Source organism: Denticeps clupeoides, unplaced genomic scaffold, assembly GCF_900700375.1.
Source record: "Denticeps clupeoides unplaced genomic scaffold, fDenClu1.1, whole genome shotgun sequence".
Lineage (NCBI taxonomy): Eukaryota > Metazoa > Chordata > Actinopteri > Clupeiformes > Denticipitidae > Denticeps > Denticeps clupeoides.
In genome coordinates this window covers 41492-61200 of record NW_021629778.1, presented here as the reverse complement: position 1 = coordinate 61200, position 19709 = coordinate 41492, and the positions used below count along the sequence as shown (strand labels likewise).

Sequence of the window (19709 nt, the reverse complement as noted above, 5' to 3'; positions counted from 1 at the left end):
TTAAAGATATAATACTACTAACTTTACTTATAATAACAAAAAGAATATAAAGAAGACACAAAATGCTTTATACACAAAACTTGCCTGGTCACTTGTGTTCGTGTGTTGAAATCCAGGGAGCGCATGGACTTCAGGACCTCGATGCAGCCCATATACTGTAGAAATAGCAGTGATACAGTTATTCTCTGGGCTCTCCTTATTCTCTTCCTGCCCTTCCTGAATGATTAATGGATTGCCCTCAGATCTTTAGAAGCCAATGCTCAGGTTTTAATGACAATAGAAATTTCTTGCATTGTATTCACAATTCAAATTGGATCGCTATTGTTAACACCCACGGCATCTGCAAAAAGCCTTGGGGTTTGGATAGATAACAAACTGAGTTTGAACCATCATGTTGCTGCGATCTCCAGATCCTGCAGGTTCACTCTCTACAACATTCGCAAGATTCGGCCTTTTCTCTCACAACAGGCTACGCAGCTCCTCGTCCAGGCAATGGTCATCTCCAAACTCGACTACTGTAACTCTCTCCTGGCTGGAGCCTCTGCAGTCACCATAAAACCACTCCAGATGGTCCAAAATATGGCAGCCCGTCTCATCTTCAATCAGCCAAAATACAACCATGTTACACCTCTTCTTACCTCCCTCCACTGGCTCCCGGTAGCTGCTCGCATTGAGTTCAAATCCTTGATGCTTGCCTACAGGGCTGTAAATGGAACTGCGCCCTCCTACATCAACACACTACTACCTAGATACACTCCTACACGCTCTCTCAGATCGGCAAACGAAAGGAGACTAAAAATTCCTTCTTCACGGGGTCTCCGATTCCAATCATGTCTGTTCTCCGTTGTTGTCCCTGGCTGGTGGAACAACCTGCCCTCCTCCACACGACTAGCCGAGACTATCACCACTTTTAAGAAGAAGGTGAAAACCCTCTTATTCCAAAAATATTACAGACAAATTTAACACATACACATGCATACACATTTAACAAACAAATACAAAATGTATAAATACATTATAATTTTTCTTAGTCTAGCACCCAACACTCTCCGAGCATGTTCTTCAATGACAAGTCTAAGCCTTATCAGGGCTCTTAGTTTGTATACTTGATATTCTATAGAAATCGAACGAGAATTGCTGGTGTCTTCCCATTGTAAGTCGCTTTGGATAAAAGCGTCTGCCAAATAAAGTAAAGTAAAGTAAAGTAAAGTAACATTATTTTCTTTTTTGAGTTTGTAGTCTGCTTACTGATCTCATTGTGCAATTCTTAATGTGTCAAAAGGACTGTTAATTGGCTCAGAAGGCTCAGTTCTCTATAACATTAAAAACAAACACAGAAAGAAATACCAAATGCAAATGCCAAATTTGTAATTTGATTAATGTTTGTATGGCAGCATGCAAGGTAAGCTGTCATTGCTGTTTTTAAATATATAAGAAAAACAGTGTGTGTGTGCAAGATATACACTGTAACCTGGTGCCCCCCCAGGTAGTGCCATGTCTCTGTTGTGTTATTACATCTAGTGATGTTCCATATGTTCACAATTATCATTCAAATTTATTTCATGCTCCCTCACTGATGGTCTCTTGTGTGCATAGGTCATGTGTACGTCTATAGTGTTCCCTTTTAAGCTCAGACCTTGCCTGAGAGTGATTACAGGGTCCATTGAGCAAGTCCATTGAGCCCATGTTGCTTCATTATTATTAAACTTTAATTATGTTGTGAATCTGTGGCATGACAGAAGTAGCAACCGTCAAAGGAAATGCAGTCAACAAAAACTGAGAAATAAAGTTTTTGGGTCCACTCAACCCACCGGCTCAGTGAAAACCCTGCTAGAAAGTCATGAAAACAAGTCAAACCTCTCCACTGTCCCAGAAACCCTTACAATCCCAAAGCAGCTTGTCTAGCTGGACTCTAATGAGGACTAGTGGTTTTATAATTATCTGGGATGAATGGGAACTTGAGGAAGACGAGGACTTAACTGCTTTCTGGGCCAACCTTCTCCATAAAATCCTGGGAGTTCTGCAGCTGCAGCTTTGGGATGTATAAAAATGAATGTTGTTGTTTTTTATCTCTATTTCTTACGGCAGCAACGGGAGGTCGCTCATAAACCACAATTTGAGAAGTGCTCTCAAAAACACTACCTCTTCTCCTACTCTGCACCACCCTTCCAGTGGGGTAGAGTACCTGTCATGTATATTAGAGAACACTAACAACTCAGCCCACTTCTAATTAATGACTACCACACTCTATATACATTACCACTGAAAAACAGCAAAAGAAGCAGGTGTTCCTTGTCCACTGTTCAGTTTTGATTAATCTCCACTGTTGTATGCTTGCCTTTTTTGGATTGACCTCACCTCACGGTGACTCTTTTTGGGTTTTTGAATTTGCAGTGTTTGTCTCGTCTGCATTTTTACCCAAGTATTTTACTTCGCTACATTTACATTTACAGCATTTATCAGACGCCCTTATCCAAAGCGGCTTACAATCAGTAGTTACCCAAAAAAAGAACAAAATAAGAAAAGCCAATCAAAAAATAGCACTATTGTATCTGGGCAATATTTTATCGATAAAGATGTGTTGATAGAACGTTCTGTTTTTATTCTTCGCCGGTGTTGCGTTTGTTCCGTTTCAGTCACGCCCCCTCCCGAGCCTTTTAACTACATGCAGCACTGAACACGCAGTGATGACGTCATGTGTTGTGGCGAGAGCAGCTATCGGTAGCAGAGCAGCCCAGCTGGTAGCATTTAGCTAATTAGCTGGGTTGCTAGGCTACTGATAGCAAGTCCACCCCAACCATCAGCCAACGCAGCAGCAGCACTACCACTGTGTATGTGTGCTTAAAGTCTTGCTTAACCTCCTCGTGTGTTTTGATGGACAGTGCTGAGCAAGAAAACGTGACAGGAGGGAGCTTCTCCACCGGAGCTTCTCAAAGTGGCAGTAGCTGCTAATGACTGTGGCTACAGCTCATGTAGCTTTAGCCCTCAGGCTATTCCATCTCCCTACACAGGCGTGAGGTGTTGCCAGTGCCTGTTTTCTACTGTGGCTAAACAGTGGATTTTGAGAACGGGCTGGATTGGCCCTTTTTATTAAGCATTTGTTACAAGTTTTTTTTCTTACAAGTTTCATTTTGCATCTTAAATGTTAAGATATCATTTTAAGTGTTCATTGTGACTAGACTTATGTTTACATTTTAATTATTTAATTTTTCCATGGTTGACATTTGTCTTAACTGAGGGCATTTATGATCAAAGGAAGGTTAAGTTTAAAATAAAATGTTTAAATGTAATTTTCTGCGTAAACTTGTGAAAACCTCAAGTAAACCTTGTTTCATGTTGTCATTCTGGGGTGTTGTGTGTAGAATTCTGAGGGGGGGGGGGGGGGGGTTAATTTAATGCATTTTGGAATAAGTCTGCAAAAAAGTGATGTGCTGTGAATACTTTCTGGATGCACTGTATATACTTTTTGCATGTGTATTTCATACATTGCTCACTGAACAAGAGCTTTATAGCCTAATACTGTAGTGTTCTCTGGGGCAGGGCACTTTATTGCATTTCTTATGTTAGCTGTCAGTGTGCTCATTTGTCAGTAAAGACAACTGATAAATTTATGTTTGCTATAGAAAGAACAAAAAGCACAGTTTGTTAATGAGGAATCATTAAACATTTACACAGTTTTGAGTACTTTGATTTTGGCTTTATTTTCTCTTTTTTTATTGTAATGTTTCAGATGGACCATACAATTTAGAATTTGGTACTTTTGTGGCCAACGATGCTTAATAATGTTTTATGGGGTGGTCTGAACATAGAAACTAAATTCTAAATCAAGTATTTTTTTTACTTTTACTCAAGAAGATTTTTAAATGGGTTCTTTTACTTTATACTTTTACTTAATACAATTTTTTCAGTACATTGCCAAGCCAAGTGCCCCAGCCCAGTTTCTGTGAATTGCTCATGCACTCCAGCCACTCCAGCAAACATGTCCACGGCAGTGCCCCCATGTTTTCCACCACATCTGACAGATGCTCAACAACTTCAGTTATCATAATATTATGGCTGATTGGTGTATATTAGTGTAGGGTGTGAAAACATTATAAAATTCAAGATAGTCTTTGCTTTTTGCTGCTAGACAGGGCAGTGGAGAAACTGCCTTCTTCACTACTGCATGTGATACTAATGACTTAGTGATTTTGACTAAATTAAATTGGAAGTAGAAATGAATGATGCTTGTGTATCTGTGTAACTGAGTTAGAAGCATCTTTCTGGGTCATGCTGGGTTTTACAGAGGGGTTGTCATAAACATGCCCTAAAGGTGGCACATTTTATATGTGACATTAGGCAGATTATTTATTTTTCACTATTATTAGCCATTTGCTTCTTAGTTCACAGTTATATGCACTGTTATTCTCCTACCAATAATCTTACACCCTCCATTGCAAATTATACATTTCTATACACTCCAAAACAGTTTATAACAAATAAGTACAATGTAAATAACGATACAACTGGTCCCTTACCCTGATGATGTATGACGCTCCAGAAGTAATGATCTTCTTGTCTGGGTGTAGCCACCCCTGGGAAGGTTTGTGAAAAAAGCTGCCCTTCTGAGAAAATTCGTCCCCCCCAAACCACATGCCCTCCAGCCTTGCCCGTCGGCTCATGCCTGTTCTGGTTCCTCCACTGGGACCTCCCAAAACATCTGTTGAAATGCCTGTACTCAAGCTGTGGCTGCTGGCAGACCCCACTGCTGCCCTGTGTCTTCCAAGAGCCTGCAGAGAACAGGGGGTGACACATACTGGATCACATGAATTCAGCACAGCCACAAGGCTTGCAACTGGCCCGCTGATCCCTGATACACCACCTCTAGCCCCATTGGCCCCACAACCATTTCTTGAATCAGTGTTATCTCCCCATGCTCTGCTTGAGTCTTTGTTGCTGCTTGAGCTGGAGGGGCTGCGGCTTAGCAGAGAGTTAGAGAATTTCCACTGAGGCATCTTGGGGATGAGCATGCAGAAGGTAGTGGTTCCATCTTGCTCCCCATCCAGGCAAGGCGAGTCAGCCAGGTTTGGGGCAGAGGAGGCAGAGTCACCCTGAGCTCCATTGGGGGTACGGTCCATGGACGGCAAGGAGAGGCTGGGGCTGGAGGATGCTACAACTGGTGTGGCCACCACTTTGCCACTCATGGCTAAGCTCTGAAACAGGTCGTCTGAGGAGGAGGTCACAGAGTCGTTGCGGAAGCGACCATACTTTGGCTTAAGAAGCATACCCGGAGGAGCAACCCTCAAGCAAAGGAGAGGAATGAATAGAGCACTAAAGAAGGAAAAAGGCAGAGGAGGGGTTGGGGGTTGGGAAAGAGGAAGGGGAAGGGGGGAGAGATAAGAATAGAAGGAGCGATGCAGACAGACAAGGCAGAAAAAAACGTTTCTTCTGTTGCAAATGAAAAATTTCTGAATCCTTTTTTCTGAAGAATGATCGTCCTGTCCTTTCCTACTTTCTTTCCTGCAGCAATTCCACCCATGCGCTGTTTCCTTTCTGAATGCTGGCTCTTTCTCTTGCCACTCCCTCCCCCAGACTCTCTCTTACTCCCTCTCTCTTGGTGATGTCATTCTTTATCAGTCCAGCATAGCCAAGCTGCTCTCTGACTGCATTAGCGGACACACATACACTATCTACCCCCACCAGCTCTATTCATACACACATAAAGACAGTCAGAAACATGCGAAAAAGGAAGTGATTACATTTTAAATTGATATAGTTCAGAAATTGGAATGTACTGATGTATTAAACGTACTAAACGTACATTTTGAAATTTATCAAGAGCATTTGCAGACAATACAATTATTTTTATATCTTAAAAATCCCAATACCTGATGATTTAACTTAAGTGCAGTCCCATGCTCTTCATTATTCACTCAATCGAAATAGATCATTAAAAGGAATAAGACTATTAACATTCTAAAACACGTCTGCAATACACCCAGCTTTATGAATAGCCTACTTCTATATTGTGCATGCAGGAAATGCAGGAAACAGGAAATACTATGCCACCTCCCTTGTCATACTGAGAAACCTTGTGGTTTCTCAGTTCTTAAGTACAATAGTCAAAAAACATTCAGAGAATCAGAAATGTAATATAATCATTAAATGTGTGTTGAACTGTTCTGAGGAAACCGGTATGTTTGTTGCTTTTCATTGGTGAAAATGGACTCTTTGTATGTGTGGGTTCATCTCTATTTCAGTATGTATGTATATTTTAGTGTGTGTAACCTATTTATCTTTTAGAACTAGAGCTCAAACTGGTCTAGTCAGTGAGAAAAATTAAAGTGCCTCGTACATCTCTGCAACCGTAACCCTAATGCCCAGATAAACCACATAACCAATAGATGGCAGCTCAGACTCCAGCCATAGCCATTGGCACAGCCATTAGTCACCAGTTTTTTTAAAGTGGTTGGGCAGATAGTCAAGAAACCAATGACTATGCTGAGTGAGATCCAGAGCTCCTTTGCGCTTAAAGAAGAACATACAGAAGGATGAACATCAATGCAACACTTAACACAGTATGGTAGAGAGGCCTGCTGGAAGTACACTTTGATTATGGCACATAGAAGCACCCCAATGATGTTATCTGCTGATCTCACCACCATATGCAGGCACTGGTGGTTTGAATATTTTGGTTTTCCTTGTAATCATACAATAAGAACAGCAGAATGCCTCTCATCTGAGTGACATATTTTGAAGTTATATCCAAATGTGCATGCTGCTGTTGTCTGTCTTGTCTTGTCTTCTTTTATCTTTCTTGAAATGGGAATCAGACTGTTCTTATTATATGTTGTTAAGTACCAGAATAAGAATTGCGTTTGATGGCCAATTATGTGAGTGAACACATACAAGGAATTTGATTCCTGTTGATGCCATCTCTCAAGGACAGTATAAAGGACACAACAATATACAATATAGTAAAAATATACACAGAAAAATACAAAGATTACAGGAAAACCACAGTGTACAGAAGAGTTGACTTTTTTGACCTGCTGGCTTCTGGCAGACGATATAGGAGCCTGCATACTAGGACCAGCCAACACAGTAACAATTTATCTCTCTCTCTCTCTCTCTCTCTCTCTACTAGACAAATGGGGCATTGGGCAGGAATCGGATGAGGGGGAGAAATGACAAAAACATTGAATTCAACATTAAAAAGGAAAGGTTATCTTTATTGTTTTTTTACATTCTCTTTTGAAGTGAAGAGGCGAATCTACTGTATATTTGTATAGAGTACATGTTATACAAAATCATTGTCCTTACCATGTTCTAAACTTATTGAAATCTCACCTCAAGAGTACAAAAACATATTACAATTTTTTTTTTTTAAGTCAAACAAAGCCAAAAGATAAAGTGGAAAAGTAAGTGCACCCTTGCTGCTTCAAAAGGATTTAAGAGGGTAACTTGCAACTAGGACTGTTCGGGTCACAAGGGGAATCCGGTGACGCACTTGCAGCCATACTATGGGTGGGGGGACAAGCCATCGTACCGGGAGAGGACACTGGACGCGTTTGGTCGGTGAGGGAGAGACTGGTGGGGAATTAGGATGGGGAGGAAGCAGTGGATGCGCTGTAGCGCAGCGGGGAGTGAGGAGAACCAGAAGACAGTGGGTTTCAGGATGGTCCGGGAGCATGGACAGGACAGGAGGAAGGTAGGGGAGCATGGATTCACGTCTTAACCGAAGGATCAGGCAGGCTCAAGGTCAGGGGCAGGCAGAGGTCGTGGCCAGGAATTTCCAGTCGGGGTTCATGGTTTCAAGGGGGTCAGGCAATTCTCGAAGTCGGGGGCAGGCGAAGGTCATATTTCATGGATCACAGTATCTTGGGCGTGGGTGAGGAAGCTAGCGTCTCTGGTGAGTAATCTCATTCAAAGAGCGGGCGCGTCTCCTCGGGGTCACCTCACTTTTATACTCGCCGCCGCCCGCTTCCATTTCCTCTTCCTGGTCCGGCGCCCTCTAGCGGGCTGGAGGTGCGTTGGCCATGACAGTTCGGTATAAACGGTATACAATATAAATTCCGCCATGTTGCAGGAGTTTTGACTGATTGAAATGTTTTCCAGTCTATAACTGGCCAACAACAACCATATTAATAATAACCTAGTAGTAGGATACGTACCTGTAAATTATTATGACCAAGCAACAACAATAACATTTATTTCTTATATAGCCAAAAATCACATACAGTATGTTCCAATCGGCTTTGACAGGCCCTACAGTTGACACCCCTCACACTTGACCCTTCTGCGCACAAGGAAAAACTCCACACAAAAAAAAGCTCTAAGAGAGAGAAAAAAAAAAGTAAGAAACCTTGGATACAGAGAGTCTGCCAGTAGTCTGTGCGCTTGATTCAGTGTCTCGGAGAAAACAAACAGAAGCAGCGTCAGACGGTTGCGTTGTACGACTGATACTGAAATATGTGGTTATAGTGGTATATTGGTGCTACAGTGGACCGGTACCGTAACTAGGACAGCCTAACTAAAGTGTCTGTACTTAACAGTGGGACTGTGTGATAAAGTGGACTTTATATTTGACATTGTGTCTGGGACTTTAACAGAAGGCCAGAGAAAACAGATGTGTGTTTAGTTAAGATTTAAACATGGAGACTGAGTCTGGGTCTCAAACACTGACCGGCAAGCTGTTCCACAAGTGCGGAGCTCTATAGGAGAAGGATCTCCCAGCTGTGACCTTCTGTACTTGGGGTACCAGTAAGCAATAAGAATAATCAGAGCACCATGTTTCATCTCCTGTGTTCTTTAACACAAAATACTGGGAACTTCGCTCATATTCATATTGGTTTATAACAATTACTTCACTTTCTAAAAGTCCTTGATTTGGCCTAGTGGCCATATTTGAGTTGAATTGGAAAGAGAGAGGATGACTAATGAAGTGTGCTGGTACCACTTTTAAACAAAAAATGATGTATGACTTAATTTCCATGGTGAATATTACAGAAAGAATGTTTTGAGCCTAGTGGACATTTCTCATAAACCAATGTGCATATGAGCAAACTTCAATCTATTTAGTTCAAAATTTTGTGGACATTGACATATACAAATTTAAAAAGTTGCTGTTCCTTATCATTAAAATCTGTTAAATTTAACAGATTTTCTGAACACAAGACACGCTAAACCAGGGGTGTCAAAGTCAAATGGACAGGGGGCCAAATGAAAAATTTAGGAACAAGCCAAGGGCTTGGACTGATCAAATGTTCATTGAAAAAAAAAAAAATGACCGCATATATTCTAGTGATCCCCATTAAACAGTCTGAAAACCTAAAAACATATTACTATATGATCAAATAAATAAATAAATTCTTATGGGTCTGGCTTCAACAGGGACAAAAGCTTTATGTCCATATCCTTGTCTTTGTCCGCGTGTTTTGTCTCATGATGCCGTCTCTAATTAAACTCTTTCATCACCGCCACACTTTCTCCACACAAAAGACACACAGGTCTTCCAGCTCCACACAGGTTTTCCATGTACTCCGACTCCCACCTTGTTTTAAAAGTCCGGTTCTCAGTGTCCACCTTCCGTTTTGCCATTTTAGGGTAGGCTATCTGAAAGTTGACTTTTGAAGTGACGCTAATGCCCGCTGACGACTAATGAAAGGAAGTGGCCTCCCGCTCGGAGCGCCACCGTTGAATTGTGGGAAATGTAGTGCGTTGGTGCGTGTAAAGTACCTGGATGCCGCTGGCGTGCAGTGACCTGCGGGCCAGTTCTAATAATAAATTTATATAATCCCGGAGGCCAGAAAAAACCCTCTCGCGGACCGGATGTGGCCTTGAATTTGACATATGTGCGCTAAACTATCCATTCTTGAGCAAAAAATGATTAGTGCAGTCTGCAAAGCAGGATTTAAGGTGAAACAAAAAAATCAAATAAGCTAACTAAAGTTCCACAAAGCTGGCTTCAAACAAATAACAAACAAACAAACAAAGAGAAATAATCTCTCACATATGCAATCCATGTACTACAGTGTTGCTTGTAATAATGTATGTACGTAATTAATTCACACCGTCATTTTGTGCAACCTACCTACACAGAACACGAACATGCATCTCAAGGCTGCAGGTTTCTCATGAGTGACGTATCCTTCCACCTTTACATTAACAGGTACATACAAAATAAATGCTCAAGGCAGCAGTCCTGCAGATAATGGGAATAGAGAGAACATAACTGTTGAAATACAATAAAAACTGGGATTTTAAAGGCTTTCATATGGTATAGTGGTAACAAAAACTTCATTTAAATGTATATTTTACAGCATTTATCAGACAACCTTATCCAGAGCAACTTACAATCATTAGTTGCAGGGACGGTCCCCCTGGAGCAACTCAGGGTTACGTGTCTGATCGGGGTGGAGAGTGTATGTGTAATGCAGTCGGAGAGAAGTTGGGCTATGTCATGTCATGTCTGCCCACTGCTCACCAAGGGTGATGGATTAAAAGCAGCGAACAATTTTGTTGTGTGCACCATGTGCTGTGCTGCTTTTTTCACAATGACAATCCTTTCACTAGAGCCAGCAGAGGCTCTACTTCCTGCGGAGGCTGAGGAAAGCCCATCTCCCACCAACCATCCTCACCACCTTCATAAGAGGGACCATTGAGAACATAAGGTTGGTGAGGCAGATCATAATGTTGATTACTTGTGTATTGATTTGGGTGGTAGAAAAAAACTATTTGGTGGATGAATTCTCAAAGATCTAACATATGTTGAGAACATTTATACAGAGAGGAAAACGACAATGGAGAGATGGATGCAGTTACTCTCTGGGATGCCTTGAAAGCAGTGTTGAGAGGGAATTTTTTTTTATACACATATCTAAAGAAGACCAGATTAAAATGTACCAGGAAATGACTGCAGAACTTAAAACTTTAGAAAAGAAAATATAAAATTACAAACAAAACAGATTTACTCATTTACAGCATTTATCAGACGCCCTTATAATGGGGTGGCAGTAGCCTAGTGGGTAACACACTCGCCTATGAACCAGAAGACCTGGGTTCAAATCCCACTTACTACCATTGTGTCCCTGAGCAAGACACTTAACCCTAAGTTGCTCCAGGGGGACTGTCCCCTGTAACTACTGATTGTAAGTCGCTCTGGATAAGGGCGTCAGATAAATGCTGTAAATGTAAATGTAAATGTAAATGTCTTATCCAGAGCGACTTACAATCAGTATTTACAGGGACAGTCTCCCTGGAGCAATTTAGGGTTAAGTGTCTTGCTCAGGGACACAATGGTAGTACGTGGGATTCGAACCCGGGTCTTCTGGTTCATAGGCGAGTGTGTTACCCACTAGGCTACTACCACCCGAAAAAAATCCCACCTCAGCAGCAGAAGCATGTAGACGCTACACAACATAAAAAGTAAAAGTCATTTATAACGTGGGCAAGAAAATGTGGATGTAATCCCGCATAAACTAGCATTGGTCCAATTGTCATGGCTGCTGCTACTCTGCCAGACCACCAGTGGAAGAAGACAGAGACTGGCATAAACGGACAAGATGTAAACAAATACACTGCAAACTCTTTGTTGATTTATGCACAATATTGTAAACCATTCCTGGATATGATTGTTGTGTTGCTAACCTGTTTTGACTTGGCATGTGGATTTTCCTTACCTGTTTGTGTTTGACCTCAATGCTCTTCGACCTCTGCACTCCCAACAACATTGCCTTTTTCTGCTCCACGGACGATCCTCGCTCTCTTGGTATGACCCCTTTCAACCTGCCTAATCTCCAGCCAAGCACCACCGCTCCAGCAGCCCCACGAACCATGGGCTCCTCACAGACAGTTCCATCCCTGGGATTGTGCCCCGGGTCCTGCCGTCTGATACCAATTCATAAAAGAACTCAACAAATCAGTTAATAGACAACAAAATAAATTGAGATTTCTGAAACAGGCATATAATGAATTAGGACCCAATGTAGCAAAATTACTAGCCAGGAGAATAAAGCAAAAACAAGAACTCAGCACACTTTATAAAATCAGAGAACCCATGACAAACAATTTAGAATACGAACCAACAAAGATAGACAAGATATTTATATTTTTTAGACTCAAGTTTCAATATAAAATGGAGAGAAATTGAAATAGGCATGGAAGAGAAGAGTGCCATATTCTCTCGTTCTCTTCATTTCTGTCTGTCTCTCAGTGGAGGCTGGTGTGCTGCTCTCACTCTCGCCCTCGTTCTCCCTCTCCCTCCCTTGTCTACTGTATTTGAGAGACTATCTCAGCCGTGCTCTACGAACAACAAAAATCATGTATTTGATCAGCTGGTCTCTCAACGCTGTCTCAAAGAGTAATCCAGGTGCGGGAGATCCTGCATGTCCTAGAATGTTTGCTGCCGGGTATGTGATAGACGGATGGGATAAGTGGAGGATTGTATGCCTGTCTGCTCTTTCTGTAGAGGACATTGCTGGTGAATCAACATCTCCCTGTCAGGGTCAGGGCAGCTTGACGCTCTCATTGACTCTCTCTCTTAAACACATACACACACACTGATATGCACTCACCCCCACCCCACGTCTCTGCCTGCTTCGTACCCCCTGGCTTGAACTGGTTGGTATGTGTGAGTGCCGTTTGGCAGTGGAACTGGACCAATGCTAGTTTATGCGGGATTACATCCACATTTTCTTGCCCACGTTGTGAATGACTTTTACTTTTTATGTTGTGTAGCGTCTACATGCTTCTTCTGCTGAGTTCGGATTTTTTTTGGTTCCCACAATGTTCTCCCCATTGGAATACAATCTGGGTTATTAGTATTCTTCTTCTCTATCCACATGTAGCCACCACCTGCTTTTCTGATCTTATCCCTTATTTTCCTGACTTGACCCCCCCCCCCCCCCCCCACACACACACACACACACACACACACACACACACACAGATAAGTGAATTAAACCGAATGGGTATTATGACACTAACTGTATCTATCTTGAAGTCTAATATAATTTGTTAATTTGTTTGATTGTAGCTTCCAGTAGCCGCTGGGGTCTTAAAATAATCTTTAAAACAGAACCCTCATTTTTAAAAGATTTTTCATCCTACAGTCTCAGTGTTAATTATGTTTAAAAACTTTACATTTTGGTTTATTTTTAAATGCAATTCATATGCTATTCATATTCTGATTGAACACAGCAGAATACCCTTTTTTTTATATATTTCAAAAGATACATCACCTAACATCATACAGAAAAATCTCTATTTTAAACAAAAGTTTTTTATTTTTAGAGTACACAAAACACCCTCTATGACAGGACTGTTTGAGCCTAAAGGTACAACCTACTCAATTTATCATTGCGGCAGTTCGGGAATGCACTCGCAAACATGCTCGGAGTCGTAGCATGGGGAGTGGGCACTGGAGTTGCTGGGGAGGCGCTTGGAGGCAGAAGAAGAGTGGAAAAAATATATGAAAGTGAAGTGATTGTCATTGTGATACACTGCAGCACAGCTCATGGTGCACACATCGAAATGTGTCCTCTGTTTTTACTCAATCACCCTTAGTGAGCATTGGGCAGCCGCCTCAGGATTCAAATTGTTCATGAACTGATTACGGGCCACTTCCTTAACCGATAGGCCACCTGGTTCCTGACAACTGCTAAACGATGACTCAAATTAAAATTAAAATTTTATTTGTCACATACATAGTCATACACAGTATGATATGCAGTGAAATGCTTTTTGCAACTGCTACAGACCACAGTATTACAAATGTTGCAAGTATACAATGAAGACCAATATGCAAATATTGCAAACATAACCAAATATTACACTTTTACATCATTAACATAAAATATGTGTAACAGGTTGGGTGAAGGTGTGCAAATGAGTGAAAGACAATGTATAAGATAATTTTTTTTAAAAAGTAAAAAGCTGAGATTGTGCACAAAGAAAAAAACACAAAGATTTTGTGCAAAGTGATTTGTGCAAAGAGTCCAGAGTGATTGAAAGTGAAAGTGCTGGAGTGTATTGGAGTTCTATGTACTGTTGTTGTTGAGAGCTTGGATAGCCTGTGGGAAGAAGCTCCTCCTCATTCTCTCTGTGTTGGACTTCAGGGAGCGAAAGCGCTTCCCTGATCATAGCAGAGAGAAGAGTACATTGTTGGGGTGGCTGAGGTCCTTCACTATCTTCCTGGCCCTGGTACAGCATCACTTGCTGTAGACAGATTGAAGGTCAGGGAGCTTGGTACGTATGATTCGCTTGGCTGATCGAACCACCCTCTGTAGGGCTCGTCTGTCCTGCATGGTGCTGTTCCCAAACCAGGTTGAGATATTTCCCATCAGGATGCTCTCTATGGTGCAGGAGTAGAGTTCCTGAGCACCTTGGAGGGCAGTCTGAAGTCTCTCAGGCGTTTGAGGTGGTAGAGACTCTGCTAGACCTTTTTCACCACGGTGTTGATGTGACATGACCATGACAGGTCCTGCGTGATGTAGACACAGAGGTAACGGAAGCGGTCCACTCTCTCCACTGGGCTCCTGTTGATGACAGGGGTCTGGTAGGTCCTCTCCTGCTTGGTACTGAACTCCTTTGTACTTGGTACTGAACTCCTATTAACTCCTTTGTCTTGCTAACGTTCAGGTGGATATTGTTCCTCTGGCACCAGTTCACCAGATTTTCAACCTCCTCCAGGTAGGCAGTCTCGCCGTTGTCGGAGATCAGGCCCACCACGACGGTGTCGTCAGCAAACTTGATGATGGTGGTGGAGTTTGTAGTGGCTGTACAGTCGTATGTGTACAGGGAGTACAGCAGGGGGCTCAAAACACAGCCCTGGAGAGCTCCAGTGCTGAGAGTGATGAAGGCTGAGACATGTCCACCCGTCCTTACTGCCAGTGGTCTCCTGGTTAGTGATGAAGAAATGACCAGTCTCTGACCAGCCGGTCAAAGATCTTCATCATTACTGAGGTGAGGGCTACAGGGCAGTAGTCGTTGAGGGAGGCAGGATGGGTTTTCTTTGGGACCGGAACAATGATGGAGTCCTTGAAGCATGTGGGGATCACCGACTGAGATAGAGAGAGGTTGAATATCTCTGTGGACACAGGTGCTAGCTGGTCTGCGCAGGTTCTGAGGATTCTCCCCGAGATGCCGTCTGGTCCTGCTGCCTTCCTGGTGTTCACTCTCTTGAAGGCTCTCCTCACGTCATGCTCGGTGATGACAAACGCGTTCTCGGTGCAGGCAGTGTCCTCCTGTCTGCAGCTGTGGGAGCCGCTAGCCGTAGCAACGCTAGCGCCTTTAGCTGCAGCCTTGAAGCGAGCATAGAACGTATTTAGCTCATCTGCCAGAGACACGTCTGCGTTCGTCATACCGGATGTTGGTGCTTTATAGTCCGTTATTGTCCTTAGTCCCTGCTACAGGCTCCTAGAGTCAATCTGTTTGAGTTGTGTCTCCAGTTTCTTCCAGTACCGCTGCTTCGCCTCCTTCACCACTTTCCTGACGTGGTACGACGCAGCCTTGTATGGTTCCATGTCCCCGGAAGTAATTCTTCTTTATTTATATATTTAGTTGTTAATAAAATACTGGTTAAAATTCTCTGTTTCGTCTTAGTAGGTTTACGTTTGTGTCCTTTCTTTTGTTATGGGCCGGAGCCCCTAGACCTATATTTTGGGGGAAGACTCTCGTTCGACGTTCGTTGGGAACTCTGGTAAGTTCTCGTAATCCCTCCATCGGAGTGCATTTGTTGTTTTGTTGGTTTGTGTTTGGGGATTTTATTTGGGTGGTGTTTTGAAGAGGTGGGGTTTGTCTTCTGACAGACCACAAACCTTCAATTGGTAACACTCTTTGAAGAAGAGAAGGTTTATTTAGTGGGATAGTTAGGCAGGTTTAGGGATCAGAGTTCCCACACGAATACGTTGTTGCGGTGGAGAAAGCACACATTTCACTCCGTTCGCAGTCTTATATATATTTTTTGGTGCAGCATATCGTTCCGCTTGTGTCTCTTGGTAACATGTCATTGGCAGGCGAGTTTATTCAGAGCCCTACGTACGAACTCCTGTCGCGTTGCACTAAAGACAATTTGTTGCAAATTGCAGAAAACTACACGATTGAATTAACAAGCGAATATAAAACGTTGAAGGAATCTCTTTTTAAAGCCGTAGAACGGGCTTTAGTGGGCACTAATGTACTTGCGCCGCGGACCGAGGGTCCGGCGTCCTCGCAATCTGCAGCCAGTAGCATCTCTGAAATGGAATTAAAGATAATATGCGCAAATATTCTTTTCGGGAGCGGCAGATGCAATACGAAGCAGCCAAGTGGAGATCTGAACGTGACAGCCGTGCTGTACGGGAGAAGGAAATCGAGAAGGAGTTGCAGATTCATAAAATGGAGATCGAATTAGAAGTAAAACAATGTGTGAGGAACGCGAGAGAGAGCGGAACCGGGAATATGAAAGTCAGCACGAAAGGGAAGAGCGGAATTTTGTTTTAAAGAAATTAGAATTAGAATTGTCCACTAGAAAAGATGCCATAGTTCCAGCGGTGGTCTCTGTTCCTCCTGTGTCGCTGTTACCTCCTGGCTCTGTGTCTCCTCCCCACGTCTCTCCTGTTGACCAGACTTCTTCTGATCCAGGTGATTATGGGTTTGATGTGTCTCGTAATATTAGTCTCGTCCCTCCGTTCAACGAACGGGAGGTCGAGAAGTATTTTAGTCATTTTGAGAGGGTTGCCATAACATTAAAATGGCCAACTGCTGTCTGGAGCCTTTCATTACAGTGTGTGTTGTCTGGTAAAGCTCAGGAAGTTTACTCTGCCCTCACAGTTGAACAGAGTTCGGACTACAGTACTGTTAAAACTGCGATTTTAAACGCATATGAACTAGTACCTGAAGCATACAATCAAAAATTCAGTCGACTGAGTAAAAATGACCGAATTACATATGTTGAATTTGCACATGAGAAGGAGAACCTGTTTGACCGCTGGTGTACGTCAGAGCACGTTACATCCCGCGAACAGTTGAGAGAGTTAGTACTGTTGGAGGAGTTTAAAAACTGTGTTCCTGATGCTGTTGCTACCTATCAGCATGATCGACAGGTGACTATGTTGGCTCAAGCTGCTGTTTGTGCTGATCAGTATGCTCTGACACACAAAAGTGTCTTCGTCCCATTCTCTTTGTCTCCCTCACACTGCATTCGCTCACCACATTCCAGCCCGAAACAGAGCTGGAGGAATTCTTGTCATGAGCCGGGTCATTTAATTGCTTCATGTCCTCGGTTACAGAAAAAGAATCTAGCATTGTCAAAATCGCTCCCAAAGAAAGTTGGGCTAGTACACACTTTAACTTCGGAGAACATTAACGATGAAGTTGATCCTAGCTATGAGCCATTTATTTTAAATGGAACGGTGTCTCTTACTGGTTGTGTGGAAGATGACGTGGCTATCAAAATTCTGCGTGATACTGGTGCTGCGCAGTCGTTCATTTTAGGTTCTCCCATTCTCTACGGAGAGTTGTTGTGATTCCGATGTGCTGGTTCAGGGAATTGAAATGGGGTTCACTAGAGTCCCATTGCACACTCTGCACTTAAAAAGTGAATTGGTCTCGGGTGATTTAGGATTGCGGTTTGTTCTCGGTTTCCTTTCTTTTGGGAAATGATGTCGCTGGAGGAAAAGTCCTTCCAGTTCCAGAGGTTGTAGACATATCGACTATCGGACTCAAGTCTGGCTTCAGTCTATCCTGTGTGTGTCGTTACGCAAGCTCAAGCTCGTAGGTATCAAGATTTCTGCGCGTGTATCTGAGGTGAGTGCATTTCGTGAGCGTTTGCATCGAGCATGTGAGTGTGCAAGCAAAGCTTTATTAAAATCTCAGTTAAAGATGAAGGGGCGTTATGATCGTAAGGGGCTGTGAGTCGGGAGTTCCAGCCTGGTGAAAAAGTGCTTGTGCTCTTGCCTGTTGTAGGATCTGCTTTACAGGCAAGGTTTTCTGGCCCTTACGAAGTTGTGTCTAAACTGAGTGAAACAGATTATGTCATTCATACACCTGATAGACGGCATAAAACTAGAGTGTCACATTAATATGCTCAAGTCTTATGTTACCAGGGATGTGGAGAAAGTAGCTGCTGGAGCCGTTCCAGTCGCAGCCATATCCACTGCGGTGATTCCTTGCTACAGTCCTGAGGAGGATGGCCTTACTCTGCGAGACGTTCCTGTGACTTGTGCCCGTCTCCAGAATTCTGAAATCATGTCTGATCTGGACTCGTTTCTGTTACATCTCTCTGATCAGCATGCTTGTGAGATTGAAAATGTAATAGGCCTCTTCCCTTCTTTGTTTTCAGATGTGCCATCTTGTTGTAATGTCCTGTGCCATGACATTGACATGGGTGACCATGCTCCCATAAAGCAGCATGCATACCACCTCAATCGCACAAAGAGGGCTGCGATGGCAGTTGAGGTGGCCTATCTTGCTGATCATGGATTAGCAGTGCCCAGTTCTAGTGCCTGGAGTTCTCCGTGCATTCTGCTTCCTAAACCAGATGGCACTCATCGGTTCTGCCTACCTGGAGGAGGTTGAAAAGGGTTGCTTTGTAGTTCTCCAGTTCTTGCTACAAACTTTAATCTTCCATTCATACTGGAGGTAGATGCAAGTGCTAATGGAGCAGGTGCTGTACTTTTACAAGAAGATGCAAATGGATTTGATCACCCTGTTTGTACCCTTTTAAGTTCTAGAAGCACCAACTCAACTACAGTACCACTGAGAAGAAAGCCTTGGCGTTGTTGCTGTCATTGCAACATTTCAAAATTTATGTGGGGTCAAATTCCATTTCTGTTAAAGTGATCATAACCCTCTTGTCTTCCTCACCAGGATGAAAAATCAGCGTCTTATGTGCTGGTCCTTATTTTCAAGGGTTTAATTTGGAGATCAGGTATAAAAGGGGCTCTGATAATGTTTTGGCGGATGCCTTGTCATGCTCCTACCAATAAATGTTTTTGATCAACAGTAAATGTTGATTTTTAGTGGTGGGGGTGTTACGTCCTGGTATTTTGGGTTTCTGTTCTGTGTTTTGTTTTGTTTGCAGGTGCCTGGGGATTACCAAATTCAGCCCACCTGTTCCTGCTGTGGGACAGGCAGAATAAAAGGAGCCACTGTCTCCTTTTTCGGGGCTGCGCTTGCCGCGCCATCCACCCTTCCCGCCTTCCTACCATTGCCCTTTGACATCACTTCCATTTTCCCCTGCGCTTCCCCTAGGAGGCGATGCAACTTGTTGTGTCGGCCTGCTTCGTTGTTTGTTGGTTTTCCGCTGTTTTCCTGTCTTGTTTGCTGTTATTTGTTGTAATTTGTTTTGTATGTAATTCTTTATTTATATATTTAGTTGTTAATAAAATACTGGTTAAAATTCTCCGTTTCGTCTTAGTAGGTTAGTAGTTGACAGCTGCAGTAGCCTACTACAGGTACTGTAGGTGGCAGTTGTTGATTAGTGTGTGAGGTCAGATGACGAGTTGAGTGACGACGCGGGTAAAAAAGAAGAAAAAACAGACATATGATTGACCCTTGTGTAAATACCGCACTCAGTTGGACACCAAATTTATTCTTCTGAAGAAGAACAGGGTGGGAGACAGTCGCCCATTTTGTAAGATTTGTAACTGCGACTTTGGCATCGCACACAGAGGAAGGAATGATGTCTGTAAGCACAGGAAATCCGCCAAGCACAAGCACGGGCTAGAGGCACAAAAACATGTAGGCTA

At 42.9% G+C, this 19709-nt stretch overlaps 1 pseudogene; it reads right to left on the bottom strand.

Annotated features, from left to right (window-relative positions):
• Positions 1-5667, bottom strand: part of LOC114773835 (SHC-transforming protein 2-like) — a 44326-nt pseudogene extending 38659 nt beyond the window's left edge.
• Positions 5668-19709: the final 14042 nt, after the last annotated feature.